Genomic DNA, 15,545 nt, shown 5'->3' with positions numbered 1-15,545 from the left:
TGAGGACGAGTATATTGGAAGCAACACGGTAATCTAGCTAGTACAATGCACTATGTTCGTGTGTTGGTCTCTGAATGAATATTTCTCCTCCTTCTCCTTGTCTATATATAGGACCTAAACCCTAATAGGGTTTAGGTTGCTTGCGCGGTAAGTCAGGCTGTATCCGAGTCTTATTGGACTTCTTCTAGCTGACGGCCCATGATTTGCTATCCGGAACCCTGTTATCCCTAATCTCCCTAAGATCTCCCTAATTGCTTTTAGCTCACGGGCTCCTCGTGGCCATTGGTTTACTCGGCCCAAGTCATTATGCAAGTCTTGGTAGACCTACTCCTCTATCGGCCTAATGCGCAGAATTTGGTCCAAACAGTTTGCCCCTAATTCCTTGCGAGACACGCCTTGAGATGACGAGTAAGGAATTACTAGTTGAATCCCGCGTCGTCTTCTACACAGCTTCCCAAACACTCATCATTGCCTCTACTCCTCCCCTCGTTTCTCGGACCCCTTAATTCCTCCTTCCTTTATAATCTCAACCGCCCCACCTACTTACCCCATTAACTTTAAAAGTTCAAAACCCTTGATACGTGCATTTTATATAGTCTTTTTGAGCCTTTATTGCATGTATTTCTATGTAATTTACGTAGTGTTATGCTACAAATGTCCCCCGAGTAGTCTACTTTAGTTTGTCTGGCTTTTATTGCAGGAATGTACCAAAGAAGGCGGAATCATGCCTTTTTCTGTCCCTTTGCTTGCATTTATGGAGATGGAAGAATTTGAGCGGAATTACTACTGCCTCGGGAAGCGTGAAGTAGTCTCGGAAGTTAAATCAATAAACAAGGAGCTGGCTCAGTATTATTTGACTCGATCGGAGGCTTTTGGTCGCCTAACTGTTCGATCGAGTACTTATGAAAGCAGAGAAGACCTCGATCGAGACCTTGCTGTTTCTCAATCGAGAGGTGCATATTTGAGGTTCCTCGATCAATTAGACTAAGTCCTCGATCGAGAGGTTTTGCCAAGGAAGTGTTCGATCGAGGAGTTTGAATGTACTCGATCGAGCACTTTTCTATCAGCACGCGAGATTTTATCGCGAGAACTTATTTATTTTATTAAGTGCGTGTTCAATAAATATCTTTCCTATATAAAAGAAAGACGTCATTAGGTTTAGGTCATCTTTAATCTCTTAATCTCATACTTTACTCTTAAGCATTCAGTTAGCAGCTTTAATCGTGTGGAACATTACTTTGTTCTCTTACCGGATCTTAAACCTTTGTAATCCTTCTGTCTCTTTTATTCAAGCTTTAATTCTCTTTTGCACTCTTAATTAGTTGTCTATGATAATCTGTTTTATTTGGTTGTTATTAGTTTATGCAATTTCTTCTTATTAATCTTTATATCATGTCTTCTATTATTTCATCAATCATTGTTAGTTTCATTATGAATATGCGTAGCTAAATCCCTTAGTGCTAGGATTAGGGGAACCATGATAGTAAAGCAATAATGTTATAATTATATTAGACGGTTTTGATTGTGAGAATTGATTCATAGCAATTTAATTGTAATCGTTTAGTTGAGTGCACGCTTCTAAACTATTTAATCCGATTAAGTTCAGACCTAGATCGGAAGATTGGAATGAATAGACCTGTTATGAACAATAGACTACACTAATGAGGGCATAAGCTAAGTTAGTAGTATTTTAGGGCGGATAGCGGACCGGAAGGACCTTTCCCTTACCTTTCTCACATCAGACCGACTGACCTTACCTTTAGCAGAATTGTGTGATATCATGGTGAACCGACATCCTAGCATCTCTCTCTCTATTTGATCACATTTTTATATCTTTCTTGCTACTTTGTTTGTTCTCTCTTTTATTGCTTTTAATATCGTTCTTTAGTTTAGTAAAACAATTCAAAACACCCCCCCCCATTTGTTACCGTGACGGACTAGAATAACAAGTAGATATAATAGCCTCCCTGTAGAGTACAATACCCAACATACCTCTACTATATTAGTTAGATTAGTTAGAGCCGGTTAGTTTATTTTTGATAGGGTTGCGATAGCCGTGTCAAATTTTGGTGCCGTTGCATATCCTTTTACGTCATTTTACCAAAATCAACTACCTTTTCAGCTAGTTTGACAAACACATTTTTATATAATCAGTTACCTTATCAGCTCCTAATTTTCAGCTACCTTATCAGTTACCTTTTCAGGTTTCAGTTAGCTTTTCAGTTTTCAGCTATCTTTTCAAGTTTCAGCTACCTTTTCAGGTAGTTTTGCCAAACAGAGCCTAAAACCCAAAGTCAACTATTGACTTTAACCAAACAATCACAAACAAACCTAGTATACACTACATCACTCCTATCCTCCGTTCCCTTCTCCAACCTTCAACACTTCACCATCTCCATTTCATCACCCACCTTCGCCTCTCCGTCCTCCACCTACTCCAACTCGTCTCCAACTACCACCTAGAATCCGCTGCCCATAAAAACAACAGCTACCATCGTATCACCAATGATCTATACCACCAGCTCTTTCACATTTGAATGTTTTGCCAAAATGGGGCTTTCTCACAAAGTAATAAACAAAATAGGTGGCTTTTCAAAGTTATTACCCAAAATGGGTCCACGTCATCACCGAACCTAGCCTCGTATTCAAGTCGCTCTGGCGGTAAGCGACCTTAAACAAAGTGACAATTTATGCTAACCAAACCTGTTGACCTCATTTTGAATAAAATCGCTCTTGCAGGCAGCGACTTGAACTCAAGTCGCCTTCCCCCAAAGCGTCTATCTAGTCCAGTAGTAACTTTAATTGGCCAAAATTTTTTCTTCTGACCCAGAGTAAAGTCGCTCTGTGAGCGGGCGACTTGAGTTCAAGTCGTCTTCCCCCATGACGACTTTGCTCAGTCAAGAATGTGGTTTTTTGGCAGCTATTTTGATCTTTTCCTCAGACAAAAGTCGCTCTGGGAACGAGCGTTTTGAGCTAAAATCGTCACCCTACTAAGCGACTTGAAGCTATTTACATATCAATCATAGAAACAAATGTTCTTGCCCGAAATTGTTCTCCATATTTTTCTTGTTCTCATTCTTTGACAACCAAGAAAATCATCCTCATCAAGAACAATAATGCACAAAAAAAGACCAAAGGAAAGTTTTGAAATGAAATAACTTAAATATTACACAAACCAAATTGTTTTAACATTTGATACAAACCAAAGTAGCTTAAATGTGATACAAACTAAATTTTTTTAACATTTGATACAAACAAAAGTAGCTTAAATATTATACAAACCAAAGTGTTTTGCTTAACTAAAAACATAAAACTACACTACTATCTTCTAACTTTGCGGCGACTCCTCTTTGATCTCCTTGGTCGAGACGATGATCCTTCCTCATTTTCCGCTTATTGGATGGGAGTTATATGAGTAATAGGGTCCACTTGTGTTGTAATATGAGGTGGACTTGGGTGAGGAATGTTTGGTTGTTGGATGAGATGTCCAAAATGTGCACTTTCCAAACAATGAAGAGATGTATTTTGCATGTCAAGTAGAAAATTTCTATAGCTATGATCCATTGTAGGTGGCATATTTGACATGTAGTCGGTCGCTTGATGGTAGATATATGAATGACCACCTGCAAGAGTGTCCAAGTCAGCTGCACTAGGATTGTTGTGATGCTCATGGAGGTATTTGTCAGTTAAGATCCGATTTTGAGGACCAACAATATGACGAGTGTGCTCCCGATACCATATCATGTATGGATCATGGTGTGACATGAAACCACTATAAGGAATTCCTCCACCCAACATTTTTTCCTTCCTATTATCCCACTCATTCACATAAATGGAGAACTCAGTTGCATAATCCCTTGTCTTGCCTCGTTTATCAGTTTTATGAAGTAAAGGCTCGGTGTTACAATTGGGAGGTATTGTTTGATGCCATCCAAATTGCCTAACAACCCTATTAGGTAGGTGCATCTCGATAATCTTGAAGCATATCAAAGGGGCTTCAACAACCCACTCCTCCTCATCCTCATTGCAAATATCGGGAAGATATCGTAGGGTCTCCAATTCAACAATAGCAAAAGCAAGAGGATATAGTTGATCATTGACATCAACACCCATAGCAATCATAAGCACACCTTTATACTTGCCATACAAATGAGTCCCATCAATTGTAATTATAGGGCGACAATGAGGGAATCCATTGATTGATGCTCCAAAAGCCCAAAATACCCGGCCAAATATCACAACATTTGGATCATCAGTTGGATAATTTACAAATTGAACAATAGTATCGGGATTAGCTTCCTTCAAAGCTTCAAAGAATCGAGGAAGCAACTGGTATGATAACTCCCAATCACCAAATATGTCGGCAAGAGCTTTTTGTTTAGCTTTCCATGCCTTCATATAAATGATCTTGTAGTTATATTAATCAATTATTATTTCAATAATCGCATTTACCGTCAACTCCCGGTCTGCCTCCACAATATTCCTAATGGCATTACTAATGAAAGTTCTTCGCAAGTTTCGGTGGTCTATAGGCATGGTGTCTCCTACACATGATGTCCCATGACCACCATTGTATCTCACAATAGTAAATGCATCGAAAACCAATTTTTTTTGGGTGGCTCTTAATGTCCAACTACATGATGTAGGTCTTCTCCTACATTTGTATGTCACAGTTTGAGGCTTTGACTCATGAATTTTGAAACTTTGATTCACCCTCAAATTATACGATGTAATTGCTTCTGTCAAAGATCTCTTATTAGGAAATGTTTGACCAACATAAAACTCTCCCCTAACATCATATGGGACAACATTTTTCCAATTAGCTCAATTATTCCCTTGTATTTCATCAAATTTAGAAATACTAGTGAATTCCGGATTTGGGGCAGTGGAAGACACATGATCAATGTCTTCCTCATCCTCATCATCCTCATCACTAGCATTCTCTAATCTTCAATCAACATCATCCTCAACTTCATCCCCTTCAATATTACCGTCCCCTACCTCTACTCCGATATTATTTGTTAACAATGACACATACCGATCATCACTCCCTAAACATTGTACATTATGCGTTGGTGACATAAAATTATTGAGAAAGAGATTATTGTCATTTAACATCCTAGTAAAAGACACATCCGGTACTACAATTGCATTACTCACTTGAGGTTGTTGAATTGGTACCAACTCAACATAAATGTCCATAGATCCCGCCTTTGAATGACATATACTAGCCCACAACGCTTGTAAAGAACGGTCATTGTTGAGAGAAACAACCTTAAAACATCTAAGACTAGGAAACTTCATTTTCAACACTAATTTATACTTACTACTATCAACACCAATGGTTGTGTATACCTCATTGTGGAGATCATTGAAGCTCATGTTAAAAAATTACTATTAGCAAAAATAAAAGACTCATTTCCACCTACATAGCTTACACACCCATCTCCTTCAACTATTTCACAATTCCAATAACACAATAAGGGAAAATGACTTCTCTCCATAGGTATAACTAAAAAAAATCGAACTACAACACTAATAACCACCTAAGTTCAACACAAATATGAAATATATGGAAGAATAATAAAAAAACTAGAGTAAATAGCTACTCTAATCAAGTACTAATTAAAAAATTAAGTAAGCTAATACCTTCAATATGTATGGAATTTGCCCAAGAAATGCCCAAATATTTGTTTAATATGGCTTAGAGAGTAATAAATTGTGTTTTAATCAAACCAATTGACTGATTTAGAGTTGATTTTGGGGTAAAAATCGGAGAAATAGAGTTAGGGTTTTCATTTGGGGATTTTTTTTTTCGAACTGAATGACGGGGTAGGGGAAGAGAAGAAACTCGCGTGTATAGGCAAAGGGTTAAGTCGCTCTCCCAGTGAGCGACTTGAGCACTTCTCCAGCTTTGCAAAACCCGATCCTACGTGGACCCATTTTTGACAATAACTTTGAAAACGCACCTATTTCATTTATTACTTTGTTAAAAAAGCCCATTTTAGAAAAAAATTCTTCACATTTAATCTCACTCATAAATCGAATCACCATAGCTGCTCCACATCTCCATCTCCGCTACATACCAAGCTTGCCCACGACAAGGCCAACACAAGTAGGCGTGCCCAAGACTAGGCACCGGCTGCTGGCCACCAGGATGCCACCACCATCCTCCCTCCATTGTCCCGCATAGAAGAAATCGTGTTGTGAGCCAGCCATCCGGCCTCCGGCTACCCGGACATGATAACAATTGAGCATATTCCTCCATTTGTCATACTTTTTCTCAGTGCAGGTTAGGCCTACGGCCGCTGGCCACCCGAACCTGAGCCCAAATTCGCTGCTCAATCTTTCCACCTCGGCTCCTTCGACGGAGCAACACCAGGAAACACCACAAATTAGTCATCACCTCGCTCCTCCTCTTCTCATGGCAACAAGAACTCGACCACTATTCGCTCAAGCAACCAACATCTCCACCATTTCGTATAAACTGGACCAATTCCGAGCTCGGAATTCATAGCCAACTCACACCAATCCGATGAGCCATCATCAATCATAATAGTCGGGTCGTGGTTTGTGTTCGAGTGACCTAAGTAATTGGCTTGGGTAGCTGATGTTTGAAGATATAAGAAAGGGACGAGGGAAAAGATAATTGTGCCCCTAGTTTCTTCATTAAGAAAACCTGTGTTTTATGTTGCCAAGGATGTCATTTCATTTATCAGACTTCAGGAATATAAAATGAAGGTGGCTCTTATAACTTTAGACCATCACCCTACATTTAGATGGCAGCGACATCTTAGCAAACAGTAGGTAGAGATAGGGAGGAGTATTGATATAGAAAAAAAAAAACCATCTTTCTCTCTTTGAAATTAATTACTTTAATGTAGTTTCCTTAATTTGTACTCAAGATCTCGACTTTAATCTATCATGCCTCTCCTTATGTTCATCTACTCGATTTTATCTTCATTTTCGTATAGATTTCTTACTCTTTGTTTATTTATTTACTTATTTATTGTTGTTCTCCCAACTTTATTGTTTTCATAGATTTAGTGTCTAATTTTATTAAAGTTCTCATCTTTGTTAATTTAGTTAAGTTTAATTTAATGTTGTTATTTGTTAGTTTAATTAGTTTAATATAGTTGGTAAAGATCTCAACTTTATCTCTTTATTTTCATTTTAATGGATTTCTCTTCCCTTATTTTAGTTAATCTCACAACTAGTTATGTTTAGCATAGTCATTATTGCATTATTTGTGTTGTTTATGTTAAGTATGTGAGAGTAGATTAATACTAGGGTTAAAGGGAAGCTTTTGTGGGATTAATGGGTTGGATTTGAGTTGTGTTTGAGTGCTAATTGTTATGGTAATTTGACTTCAAACTCATGTACACAAGGTGTTTGTAGAAATGCTTAAGTGAAAATTTGAGTCTTCTACTATCCATATTGGCTATCCTTTGAAGTGAGGGCTCGGGATTAGCTAATAGATTGCTTGTTTTTATTAGGAACTTATCTATAAAAGGGCCAGAGCTCGCTAGATCCGACCTAAGGGACTCCTTGGACCAAGAGGTCAAGACTCTCCCTAGACAACTACCCATGTTCTTATCTTCTTTTGATAGTGTTTATCGTTGGAAGTTCACTCTTGCCTTGTGCATTGAGCATGTTTGGGGAGTGGCTTAAACGAGAGTTTGGCCTCTTCAATGCTTGATTTGACTCACCTACAGCGAGAGTCAAGACTAGTTAGACTGCACTAAAGAAGTGGGTTAGGACTAGTTAGGGCGAGAGTTCCACTAGGCTTGACCCAAGGACCGTCTTGTATCGAGAGTTAGAGACACACCAAGCTTTCAATCTCCGTTCTATCTTTTATTTTGATTCAAACTTGATCCCTCCTACTTGGGTGACCCTGATACCCTAGCCTCTCTTCTATTTGTGCTTACCTTGCTTGTTTACTAACTTGTTCATTTATTTCATGTTCTTAGCTTTGACTTTTAGCATATAAATCATTTCAATCTTATTGATCGACTAGACTACAACGAATATCGTGACCATTTCTAACACACAATCCTTGTGGATTAGACACCCTACTTCCCTAGCACATAGTTTTGTTGTAAGGTTAATTTGTTTGATAGGCTTAGGCGACAAAAGCCTCATCAAAATGGCGTCATTGCCAGGAATGGTGCATAATTAGATATAAGTCTTAGTCTAAGTTTCAGGAATAATAATTTTAATTTCCAGTAATACCACGGTTTTTTGAGTTTAGTTTACTCGGCTGAATAGGGGAAACTCGTCCGAGTAGTGTCTCGTGTGTTTTCTGGTCAGGTTACTGCCCAGGAACACTCGGCCGAGTAGAGCGTACTCGGCCGAGTACCCCATATACTCGACCGAGTAACCGTTCTGCCGGGTTATTTCTTTGGTTTAGATTAAAATGATTAGAGATGTATAGATAGCGTGTTGAGCAGTTTTAACCAGTTTCGAAATCATTATTTTACAAAACCTAACGACGCTGTAAACTTCTCTAATCATCTTCATCATTTCCTAAGCCAAGGTTGATCGCTTGTGAGCTTTTGGATCTCGTTTTCCTTGTCGATTGTGTTTGTAAGTCTCTAGTATTCCTAATCATTTTATTATTGTTATTGTTAGAATTTGTGCAAACCCTAATTTGGGTTAATTTGGGGGAATGGTTTATAGTGATGGTATGTGATTATTGTGTGTAGGTGACGGTGTCATGGAGAATTGCCATTTGTTGTTTGTTTGTGCTTGGATTGCATAAGGTAGGCTTTCCCTACTCAGTTGTCTGTTTAATTGATTTATGACGGTAATGATTGATGTATTGGCATGATTAGAATTGTTGTTGAATTTGTGATTCTTGGATGTTTGGCTTGACTTTTGTTTGTCTATGGTTGTCGAGGTGCGTCCTCAGCTGAGGAGAGTCATCTTCGGGAATGGCTTCATGCCCTTGATTTGCCCCTTGTGGTTTCCGTCACAAAGGGGGATGTGCACATTAATGGGCATGGGTTATTGCTCATTGCGATGAGCCGGGCTTAGATGGGCAAGGCTCCGGTCCCTCACTGGCAGTGAGGATTACCTGTTGCGATGGGTAATCTGGCAGGGCTACACACTTTGGTGTGTAGTCGATTACTGGTTACTGATGGAGTTCGGAGGATGATTCTATGATTGGATTGGATTGTATTGGTTGTATATGTGATTGCTTATCTTGATTATTCAGTGAACTGACCCCGTTTATGTTGTACAAAACTGTGGTGATCCATTCGGGGATGGTGAGCAGATTTTGCAAGTGATGAAATTTTGCTAGCCACGGGATCAAGGATGGGATGTCATCACCTAGAGTCTTAGCTTCCACTGTCTTAGTCTTTTGGATACTTTATGAGATGTAGCTGGTTTACTTTTCCTATGCTTTGGTTTTGGTTTTTGAGACATGAAATAAGTTAACTTTGCACTTTAATAATTGTTCTTCGATGGTTTTTTTTATATACTTACCTAGGATAACCGAGATGGTAGCACCATTATATTTTAGGGTGGTCCTTGGCAAGGCACCTTGGTATTTGGGGGTGTTACAAAGTGGTATAAAAGCGATGATTTTGGAACCTAAAACAAATGAACCAAATGAATATAGGGTACGGTGTCTAAATAACATGAACCCGGGTAGGAATTGTTTGGAGCTACCACAAAGGTTTGGGAGACGTCCTAAAACCGCAAATTGCGCTTATGATTTTGAGCCGGTCACTAGGGGGATGTCTTGGGATTCGCTATGAGTAATCCGTTGTTTTTGCGTGATAGAGTGGATGTGATTGTTGGCTTGGAAAGTTTATATGATATGGAAAGGATGAAGGATATGGTGTGATATGGCATAAAGGTGAACATGACTATAGCATGCATGTATATTGTATGTTATGTTTGATTTAAATGTAGGTATGATAAAATTTCACCTATGTACTGGTTTTTAGAAGTATTGAGTTGTTATTGTTTGCCTTATTCATGTTTAAGTTGTTAAAAAAAATTTGATTTGTATAAAGATCGATTATGGAAGGGCTGTCTTAAAAATATCATAAGTCAAGTTATAAGAATGATATTACTGTGATTCAAATTTGAGGTTATAGCTTGTCTTCTTACGATTCTAACGATAGGTCACACGCCAAAAAAGATCAAGTAACAAGTGAGATATGACTGTCTTACAAAAACTGGACGTTGCTGAGAACTGTGTAGGAACTTGTCCGAGTAGGGCCAACTCGGCCGAGTAACTTGAGAATTCGGCCGAGTAACCCGTATTCGACCGAGTAAACTTTTCATGATAATTTGGGTCAGCTTCTGGAGTCGAGAAATCGGCCGAGTTGTATAGTTACTCGATCGAGTGTCCTGTACTCGACCTAGTACGTAACTTACTCAACCGAGTACCTCTTTGAGCGGTCATTTTGAGTCGGTAGCTATGTTCTTACATTTGTTTTCAGTCGTAGGTTATATACACACGTATGTCTTGGGTCTTAAAGCATCCTTTTATATATGTGACGGTCCTGATACGTAAGTTACCAGATACTATGATGTGGAGAATGCCAGCTTATGAAGGATATGTGTTGGGTAGGGAGGACATGGGTATACGTGATTGTGAGGGATGGTGGAAAGAATAAGCGAAGTTGTGGAGCTATTGAGATAAGGAGAACATTCTGTGGACTATGGTGAGTGAATTAGTCGTTGGCTTAAGTGGTGTAGTGATGACCGTATATGGTCGAGTGATGATGAGAGTGGTAATGTAAATTTGAGGAATGTGAGAAAGAAAAGTTTGAAATGAGGGATGTGAAAATTATGGCAATTTAGGATATATATTGATTTCTGGAGAGAGATGATTATGACGATGTTGGGTGAGGAGATGTGTAATAGAAGGTTGTGATAAAAAAAAGGGGAAAATATTGGTGTCTACTGAGCTTAGATCGAGGGAAGCCGCAATGAGGAATTGTATGTAGTAGTCATTATGGAGATTTGCACTACAAGAAACAAGTCGTTTACCAACCGATTTTACCGACCGCTCAAAAAGTCGGTCTTTGAATCCCATTACCGACCGATATCAGTTGGTAAATTAAATATGGTCGGTAATTTACCCACCGATTATCTTTCAGACGGTAATATTATAAAATCGGTCTCTAAATATTAAATTACCCACCGATATACTCAATTTAGAGACCGAAATAACAATCGGTAGGTAAATAGTCCAAAGCAAAAAAATAAAAAACGACCAAACATATTCTTTTTATTATCACTCCTAAGTCCTAACAATTTACAAACACATACTCCACAATTTACCACACGACTCTCTCACTCTCCACCACCCCACGTCGGATCCATCCTCGCCGGACACACCCTCGCCGGACCCACATCACGTCGACGTCCCGACACTCCCGGAGCAACCCTCACTGGACCCACATCACCGCCGGTACTGTGGTCAGGCCGATTGAAACCTCTTCTTTCTCCTTTTCCTAATTTTATTTAGGTATGTTTTTTCCATAATTTTTTTGTTCTTAATTGTTTTAGTAGTGTTATTATGGTTGTTTAGACTTAAGTTTGTGTAATATTTGATTATTTGTTAGGATTTAAATGTAATTTTGAAATTGCTTAAGTTAGGGTTAGGTTTTGGTGAAATTGGGGAAGTTAGGGTTAGGTTTTGGTTTAATTTAATATTGGTGATGTTTATTAAATTGCAAGCAAAGCACGATTCCTGGGTGTGTTTACAAATCAGATTAGTAGTGTTATTATGGTTGTTCACAAATGCCAAATCCAACATAAAACTTGAATTCGCTGTTCTGTTATCGGATAGTGCACATAACTTCATAAGAGTTATTTCTTCAAAATTTCGGAAGGTGTAGTGTACTGAAAGGATGGACACAGACAGAGATGATCATAATGTCCATACATTCTTTCACACCCAATGCAACTTATTTGATAGTTTACGTATTTTACGAAAGATCAGGCCAATTCAGCCATAGGGTGCTCAATTTTGCTATAAGTATAAGATGGTGGAGGCAGGAAATTTCAAGGGCGTGTAGGGAAAATGTTGAAGATATATCTGATATATGGACTATAAAAATCAAACTTTGGATGAAAGAACTCTAGAATCATCATACAATGGCAATGATGTGACCATAATTAGCGCATATTTAGCCCCCGAATTTGCCTTGTTCCCATGCTTTTTAGTGCATATTTGGGTCATTTATTGTCTTTAGTTCTTTATTTTGCATATTCTTTGAGATTTTGATCCCTTTGTAGGAAAGGAGTGCAAATCTTGCATTTTCGTGGCAAAACAAGACTAAATAGATTGAATTCAAATGACCAAGCATCAAGGAAAGACAAGATTAGAAGGCCTTTGTACATATGATAGTAGATGAGCAATGACGAGAAAGGATCCTTGCATCCCCAAGGAAATCCCCAAGGATTTTATGAAGAAAAGGGAAGAAAAGAAGAAGAAACAATGCTGAGCTACAATCCGAGCGGATTGCCTTGAATCCGCCCGTCCTCCACAGCACAATCCGTGCGTCTTCTGCCAAAGACGCCCGGGTAAGCAGCCACCAGAATCCGTCCGGATTCCCGTGAAGACGCCCGTCTTCCCCTGCTACAATCCGCCCATCCCGACACCAATACACCCGGATTCCAGCCCAGCACGAATTCGTCTCTTCATGCATCAAAGAAAGAAGCCCTTTCTTCGGAAAATACCGGCTTCTCCCTGCTCAATCTAAAAAGTGTAATTACTAGTTTAGCCCTTAGTTAACCCTAATGCATCCACCTAATTTCCACTATAAATACCCCACTAGTCTAATTATAAGAGGATGTTCTTCTTATCAATTATTAGAGTAGTTAATATCAATCAAATCTCTCTTTAGTATTGTAATCAACAATTAATCAAGTTTTAATACAAGTTTTATTTCCTTAATCTCTCTTTTGTTCATCCTTTATTTTGGGTAATTGAAGATTATTTGGGTTATTATTGGGAGATTGACAACCTGTCAATTAAGCATCAAGTACTTCTTTTATTCTTTGCTTTATTATTGGAATCATTAGTAGGTATAATTCTCTTAATCCCTTTTTAATTATTGTTAATTACTTTCATTTGTTCATCATGTTTCCTTTTGTTGGTATGATTGACAACCTTGCTAGCATGATCAACATGATAATGAGTGAGTAGTAACCTAGCTAGGGTTAATGGGTAATTAGGGGAAACCAACATGGGAAATGATTCATGCTTAAATTAATATGATTTCATGGTTTATTTGCTTGCTTGTTTTGATCTCAACTCATTCACATGTTATGTTTGATGAAATGCGAGCCTATGAATCCTTGCATTTTTTACCCATCACCTATCTTTTCAATGAGACTTGTAAGACATAAACCAACTCGAGTCTCATTAGACCATGCATGTTGTTGAGTAGGGAAGACTAAGTCGACTTGTAGGTGTTGTACAATCTAATCGATTCGGCTCCGGGACCCAAACTTTCCTAGGATTGTAAGATATAACCCAACTCAATCCATCACAACAATAATTGCTTGCTTATAATTTGAGAACATGTTTGTATGATCAATTCCCATGATTCCCCTATGACCCCATGATACCCTAGTGCTTTTTATCAATTGTTTACAACCCTTTTATTTCATCTTGCTTATTTACTTTCATTGCTATTTAGTTAGTGACCTTCTACATCAACCCAAATTGTGACACCCCTAAGACACCACTAGTTTCAATAGAAATCTCATCTCAATTCCCGTCCCTTGGGATCCGACCTTTACTTGCCTCTTTACTAATTGTAGAGTTGTTTGTGAAGCTATAAATTGTGTTTTGATTCGGACGTGACCCAACGACAACATCTATTCAATTGTGAACACGAAACGGACCGATCAAAAATGGCGCCGTTGCCGGGGACGGTGTTAACTTGATTTAGATTTTTTTATATTGTTATTAGTTGTGTCTTTCTTTGCCATGAGGAAGTAAAACTCCTCAAGATTTGTTCTAATTGTTTTCAAGTTGTTTGATATTTTGCATGTCTAGAAGGTCACAAGGTGATTTGTTACCTTTTGATCGTGAAATTGAAAGAACCTTGACAAACAATAGGAGATTTGCTAGGAGGAATTTGAGAGGTATTAGTGAAGTTGTGGATATTCAACCAACTATTGAGTTCATCAACCCTTTTGCAAGAGAAGGTGAGGATAACCCAACATAAAATACCCCACAAAATCAACCTACAATGCCTAAGTTTTCATCACATTCCGTACCCACCGAGGAGAACCTACCCAATGGTACTCCCACACCACAACATTTGACCGGAAATTTTATTGCCAAATCCGCCTTTATCCAATTAGTCGAAAGGAGGCAATTTGGGGGGATGCCTAGTGAAGACCCTCATTCTCATATGGAAACCTTTTGTGACTATTGTGATGCGATTTCTCAAACCGGTGTGACTCAAGACCAAATTCGATGGGTCTTATTTCCTTTTTCTCTAATCGGCACCGCGAAACAATGGTTGAAGGGCCTTGATAAGGCCACTCTCGGAATTGATTCTTGGAAGAAGTTGGCTCTAACTTTCTACAAAAAGTTCTACCCACCGGAAAAGACTAACATGCTAAGAGCTCAAATTACGGGTTTTAAGCAAAGGGATGAAGAATCTTTGTATGAAGCTTGGGAGCAGTTCAAGGGAATTTGTCGCTCATGTCCTCACCATGGACTTAGCGAGTGGTTCTTGGTACAACAATTTTGGAACGGTCTATATGAAGATTCAAGGAACATTATCAACATCGGATCAAATGAAATGTTCACCGAAGTTGATGACAATCAAACATGGAACAAGATTGAGGAAATGGCGGTCCATAACTCACAATATAGTAGACCTCGCAAGGCTACTAGAGGAGGAAAGCATGAAGTGGACTCCGTTACTCAATTGGGTGCTCAACTTAGTGCTCACATTGACACAATCAATTTGAAGTTTGAACAAGCTATGGCTAGACTTGAAGAAGCCTCAAAATCACCAAAGCATCATGTTAATGCCATGACGGCATCCTCGTCAATCCCAAGTGGGATATGTGAGAATTGTGGAACTTTGGGACATGACCAAAGTGAATGTAGGGGAACAAATGAACAACTGAATGCTTTCCAAGCATACAAGAGTGGTACCCCTTATTCCAACTATTACAATGAAAACACCAAATTCCATCCAAATCTCTCATACAAAAGCCAAAATGTTCAAAACCCTCAAACAACATACACTCCACCTCCCATGAGAAACCAAAATCAAAGACCCTTTTACAACCAAAACCAAGGTTACCAAAATCAAAATCCATACAATCACCAAAATGACCAAGGCTTTGATGTTCAAAAAGCGGTCCTCCAAATGCAAAAGAATCAACAAGAATTTTTCACTCAAATGCAAAAAGATAGTCAAGCAAAGGAAACCACCATCAACAACATTCTAGCTCACACCAAAATGTTGGAAACCCAATTGACTCAACTAGCATCTTCAAGCTCACAAAGACAAAAGGGGCAATTACCACCTCAAAGTAATCCC

General features: G+C 38.7%; 1 non-coding gene across 1 annotated transcript; it reads right to left on the bottom strand.

Moving 5' to 3' along the window:
- Positions 1-14,603: 14,603 nt before the first annotated feature.
- Positions 14,604-14,710, bottom strand: LOC141634655 (small nucleolar RNA R71). The gene has a single exon (XR_012539381.1). It is a non-coding gene; the product is annotated as a small nucleolar RNA R71 (small nucleolar RNA).
- Between the last annotated feature and the right edge of the window lie 835 nt (positions 14,711-15,545).

Source organism: Silene latifolia, chromosome Y, assembly GCF_048544455.1.
Source record: "Silene latifolia isolate original U9 population chromosome Y, ASM4854445v1, whole genome shotgun sequence".
In the NCBI taxonomy this organism is placed as follows: Eukaryota; Viridiplantae; Streptophyta; class Magnoliopsida; order Caryophyllales; family Caryophyllaceae; genus Silene; species Silene latifolia.
This window is presented reverse-complemented; position numbering and strand designations above follow the sequence as displayed.